A 6,000-nucleotide genomic window follows, 5' to 3' on the forward strand; every position below is an offset into this window, starting at 1 on the left:
ATGAAGGGTCCCAAGGATCCCCTCATCCTTATTGCCTGCTTAATTTGTAAAAAAAGGACTCACCAACCAGACAGACAGCCATCTTCATAGGATCAGCAAAGAGATCCAGTAACTCTACAGCCTCAGGCTTCACCTCAAACCACAACCTAAACAGAGGCAAAATACTTTACAGCTAATAAAACCTAGATTTGTCTTGAAGACCAGACAACACTGAAGTCAACACTGAGGCAGGATGATGGACTACATAACCTCCCACAGTCTCTCACAGCTGTGCTGAGTTTTTTTTCCTATGGAGGTGAGTCATTGCCCAAAGGTCACAGGGTGCTGCTCTGACAGCTCAAAAATACCAAGAGATGGTCTCCCTCTGCTCCTGCAGAAGCTAGTGATGAGCAGTCAGGGGTGACTGATGCCAATAGGATCACAGTCAGCCCAGCAGAAACTCCTTTTGAAATTCTCATCCCACCCCACTGCTGCCCCTCTGCAGGGAAATCACAGCCAGCCCCTGCTAGCCTGGGGGGACAGCAGCCAGCACCAGCATCCCAGGGAGCAATGGACATACTGCCATCGTGGCCTGTCCTCTTGGGAAGGGCCAGGGAGGACAATGCCTGAGGTGATGCCCATGGTGGGGGTGGCCCAAGGAGGCTGGAGAGCATAGCAGCTTGTTGCCAGTTTTGTTGTTTCTGAGCCCCTGGGTACAAGGAAGGAGCTTGAAAGAAAGGGCTCTGATGAGAGGTCTGTCGACAAGCAGCCAGCTGAAACCAATTTGAATGGCTCAATTGGCAAACTCAGCTCTACCTTACAAACCACTTCCTCTACAGCAGAAGCAGCTGGTGTGAGTTTTTAGTAAAGGTGTGCTTGGGTTCATGTCAGGTGAAACAGTGAGATACTGTAATAGCTCCCAGAAAGGGCCAAACTCAAAACTATCAGGAAAGAGCAGGAGCTGCATTGCCTGCCCTGTTCTAGTCTGCAGGTTCCAGGGAGAGCTTCTTCCAGGCCACTGGTTTCATTGCACAGAAGCTAAAATCAGCAAAAGCTTGCTCTTTGTTTGATGGAAAGTAAATTTCTAAGTAGAAGCCCAGGAGCAAATACTTACTAAAACAAACTTCCTTGTACGTGTCTGAGAGTCCTCAAGAAAGACAGAGGTTTTGTGGAAATGATAGCGAATTAGGAATATGCAATGATAAACATACAGAAAGAGACAACATTACCAGCTCCTGTCGCAGCTCCTTTGTCCTTAAACAAAGATGCTAAACTTCACTAACTCAGCATTTCAATGTAGACTACCAAGCTTGGTCTTCAGATTTTAATTGGCATTATGCTTAATAGTCATTGTAGAACATCTTGTTTTGATGGTCATGAAAATGCCAATAAAATATATGTATAAATGGCAGTTAATTTAAATGCAGAGGAAATGTCAGTCATTTAAGCTGACATTAAACTTAGAATATTTCTTTACAGGTTGAAAATATCATACTGGCCAAGTGTACCAAATCCAAGAAACAGCAGTGCAATCCAGGATATGGCAAATACTGTTCTGATGGTGGGGAAAAATATACAAGGGAGATCTTTTCTACTGATTAATCAGTAACGCTAGTTATTAGACTTCTCACACTTCTAGTAAATGTCTAATATCAACAGTTGGGAAGCTAGGGTAATATTAGAAATATAGGATGGGGGGTGGTTGTTTAGGCAGAGGCTGAACACACTTTTAAATTTAATAAAGGTTCTCAGACTTTTTTTGAGAACATTATAGAGCATATTTAAAGGTATGGTTGTTAAAAGAACAAAGCAAAGTTGAATGGGGGGAGATGGAGTCTAAAGGGAGAAGTTCAGTTTTTATATCTAGTCAGTTTTCAACAACTAGAACTGATTATTAAGTACAAGTTACTCAAAATACAAAGTAACACATTTTGTGGCCTAATTCCACAAAAGCGTCACAAAGGAGGTAATGTATATGGTGTTTTCTGAAATCCACTCCTCACCTCTCAGTCTCTACCTGCTTCCAGAGCAATCCAGGGGCTCTGGCTTGTCAGCTGGTAGCTGTCAGAGGAGGCATCTACTAGTCAAAAGGCACCAAGGTTCAGTAGCATGTTCAAACCTTGCCCACAGCTTTCCCGTATGCTTTGGTAAGGATACCTGAATTTCAGGACTGAAGAAGTGCCCAGAAATTAGCTGTTAGAAGGAGGCTGCTGGAGACCACGTTATTTGCTTTTGCCTAATAGTGGACTTCCTTGCGTTTTCCTCTCCTTAAGTGCTTCTGCTCCAGTTTTGCTGACACCTGATACTAAAAATCCTTCCTCTAGGACACCTCAGTTTATCTCCCAAGTCTCAGACCACCAACCATTATGTTTTTGGAGTAGGAACTTGTACTGCTTTCCTTTGTAAATCACTTTGATTTTCCTGGCAGACCTGAACTTAATTTGGCACTTGTAGATCTAGTTTCTCAAAGCAACTTGTGAGCTTTAACAAAGCAGACTTCTATCTATTTAGGACAAAAGCATGACAGAGAAAAATTATCCTAAATAAATGACCAAGTGAAATACATGTTTCTCTGTGGATCCTGATAGGTAGAGATACAAGTGTGTCATTTCCTTGTTCCTAAGCATTAGGATGATGACAGGAAGTATATGCCAGTGTTAAGCTAAGCTGAAGGCAGGGACTGGAGACTTCAAAGTTATGTATTCACACAGAAAAAGGCAAGAGCACAATCAAAGATCAGGCAGAAGCTGGAAGGTATCTACAGCCAGACATTGTCCAAATCTAGGACACCAGAATGAAATCATCAGCAAGGAAATTTCAGAAGACTCTGAGAGGCTGCTGGTAATCAAAAGGTTAGCTGAACATCAGCGTTGCTTCCTTTGACAGAGCAAATCCAAACTTTCATATTCCAGATCAGGACTTCCTTGCTCGCTTGCTTCCTTTCTTCCACCTAAATGTAGATAAAGAAGTGGTGAGCTCAGAGGTAGTCTCAGATAATCATTTTGCCAAAGCCAGATAATGCTGAACAAAGGAGGATCAGATGTACAAATGTACAGCTGTACAAAGACAGAGTTTCAAAAGTGATGCTATTAGAAGATTGCAGTTTCACTGTTTTGTTTAGTTAAAGAACTTGATCTGCTTATGAGCACCTGAGCACCAGGCAACTTCCAGTTCTCAGTTCTGGGATTCAGATGTCCCTCACTGACCACTCCAGTAAAAATAACTCTACTTAATTCTCTTAGTTCTTCTCCACCATGCATTTAGAAAGTAGGAGATCTGCAGATTCAATATTTGTTCAAAGTGAGACTTCTAAAAGGCAAAAAAGGAATCTATTATATTCAGCATTTAGGGAATTTCTGCCTTAAAGAAAGTGCAAGACCTGAAGCTGTTTCAATGTAATAATAAGGTTAGGTGGAGGAGGGAGTTGAATTGCAGGATAGAAGTTCAGCAAGAAAGGAGTAAGAACTACCAGCCAAAATAATCTAATAGGTTCAAAGAATAATTTGCCATTGTGAAGAAGTGCAGGTGAAATACATTGAGGCTGCATGTTATAGAAAGGACAAATAGGTTTTATGAACCAAAGTGCCGCTTTGACATAAATACTTTAAAAGCAAAATATACCTATTTAAAATGCATTTAACTGTTCCTGCAGAAGCAAAGCAGCTATAAAAGGAAATGAAGCTTGTATTAGCCAAGTCTGGTAGAGAAATACTATAACATTGATAATGTGGCAGAAATAGAAATAACAGATATCAGATAAGGGTTTTGGGGAAAGGAGAAAAAGCTCTATGTGAGCAGACAGTACAATAAAGCAGTTATCAGATATATTGCCTAGAAGTAATCTGGATGTTATGAACAGTTCATGAAATGTGGAGAAAGGTATTCCCCAAATGAGCACTGTAAAGCTGAGGCAAGTAGTAAATTTTACCATATTCTGTATATTTATTCTATTTGTAGGTTGTTTCAAGACTGAACCCTGTCAGATTAGTTGAGCAATGTAGAAACTCTTGACAGAAACATATATATAGTCCAGATAGGTGGCAAGAGAATTTGTACTTTAAATCCAGACAGAACATTCTTTATTGCAATCTAAGGCAATAATACATCCCATTGTACAGAGCAGCAGGAGGAACTGGGAACACTCTCAATTCAGTCAGCACACAGAGATCAGGAAAATGAACTGTGGTAACTAACATGGCCACCCAGTCAGTGTCCTGTTCTTCATGTTTAGACAAGATTCTTCAAAGATGCTGCTTCTTCACCCATTAGTGCCTCTTTCAGACAGAAGCTCACACAGAGCTTATTTTAGATTTGTTAGGTGTAGAGTTCAGGCTGCCGTTCATAATAAACATGATAATGGAAGTACAGATCACATAGGTCTTTATTCAAAACAAGGCAAATGCTGACCATGCAGAGGTGACTACTCATCCCATTATGAGTGCCAGTTAGAAAAATAAAGATATTTTATATGGGATTGCTGAGATTTCAAAGAACAGCATACTAATTTTCCAAGTCAGAACAGAAATTGTAGGAAAAAAGAAAATAAAAAACAATACATCCTTATTTATTTCTTGCAAAAGAACTATAACAGCTTAAACAAATTTAGAGCAACTGGGGGGGGGAAGCTAATAGTTATATCAGAGAACATACCAACCTGGCATTATGGAAAAAGTAGGAAAACCCAGCAGAACAATCTAAGTGGAAAAGAAGGATGCTTCGTGTTGCAAACTGTTCTCCATTTAATCATCCAGAATTTGCAAAAACTTGTAACCCAAGGTATACTTAGATCACAACATGGCATTAAGGTGAATAACAAACTGCTTGCAGAGGCTGATATCAAAAGCTAGTTTGGCTGCTGTTCAATTCAAGCTGCTGCCTTTTTATAGTAACACATTGGTTAAACTTTTTGAAAGCTGTGGGAACTCGGAACAGAACATCGTGAAGCCTACATTTTATCACCACTACATTTTGTCCTGAGCACACATAAAAGCAAGAAAAACTTTGCTTAAATACTAAGGGAGAGGAGAAGATGGTCCTCTGAATTAGGGAAATAAATATTTTCATTCATGTTTCTAAAACCACTGAAGATGAGATAAAATGGATGTTAGCCATATTATATAGGTGGGACCAGGCTGCCTGTCTCCAAGCTTTATTCTTCTGTCATTTATTTCAGTAAATTGCCGATTGCACTTTGCAAAAGTATGATACTGAAATTATTCTTTCTCCTTGTTTTGTCTTGCAGACTAATTGGAAACCCATTTCAAGGTCACTGCTTCAGGCCCTGCCAGACAATGATACCACCAGCCTTTGTGTCATAGAGTATGAATCAAAGGCTCCTTTGAAGCTAGACCTCTTTACAGATGGTGGAGAAGACAGCAAGTAGGACACTTGTCAGTCAGAAGAACCTAACAATAACATAGACATAAGCCTAAGGCACAAAGAAATCCCCAAAAAAGCAGTTACAACTGAAAAAGAGGGAATAATTTCCATTACAGTACCACTCTTGAGTGACTACACCAGCATGGAGTTCAGCCAGAAAACCCTGATGAGTCTGACAGTGAAGCTGCCTGAAAGAGCTGCTCAACCTCATCTGGAAATTGAACTAAGCAGTAAGCCAGCACAAACTGAGCATCAGGGTTTGTTTGCTCCCCAAGACTACCTCAAACAAAGCCAGGTAATATTTTTTGCCATCTGGACCAACTTTGATGGGACAAGTCAATTTGAACTGAAGCATCTTGATAATTTCCCATACCATAAAATCAAGTTCCAAAACCTCTGATGCTTGAATGGAGCCATTAGGACCATATATGACAGTGAGCTTGTGACAATAGTTATTCTCCATTTCAATAAGCTTCCTTGGTGAAATAGATTGATTATATAATTAGATTAGCTATTTCACCACAGTCATTCTGTGGAAACTCCTACTGTCTTCACACAGGCAAAACTTTCAGGGAACTGCATGAAAAACTTTCCAGTAAGGTACGTCTTGCTAGTTGCTTAGTCCCAGGGCACTCAGGAAGC

The 6,000-nt window shown here is 40.3% G+C and overlaps 1 pseudogene; it reads left to right on the forward strand.

Moving 5' to 3' along the window:
* The window catches only part of LOC142075046 (interleukin-6 receptor subunit beta-like), a 40,370-nt pseudogene extending 34,662 nt beyond the window's left edge, over window positions 1-5,708 (forward strand).
* Window positions 5,709-6,000: the final 292 nt, after the last annotated feature.

Source organism: Calonectris borealis, chromosome W, assembly GCF_964195595.1.
Source record: "Calonectris borealis chromosome W, bCalBor7.hap1.2, whole genome shotgun sequence".
NCBI classification, from domain to species: domain Eukaryota; kingdom Metazoa; phylum Chordata; class Aves; order Procellariiformes; family Procellariidae; genus Calonectris; species Calonectris borealis.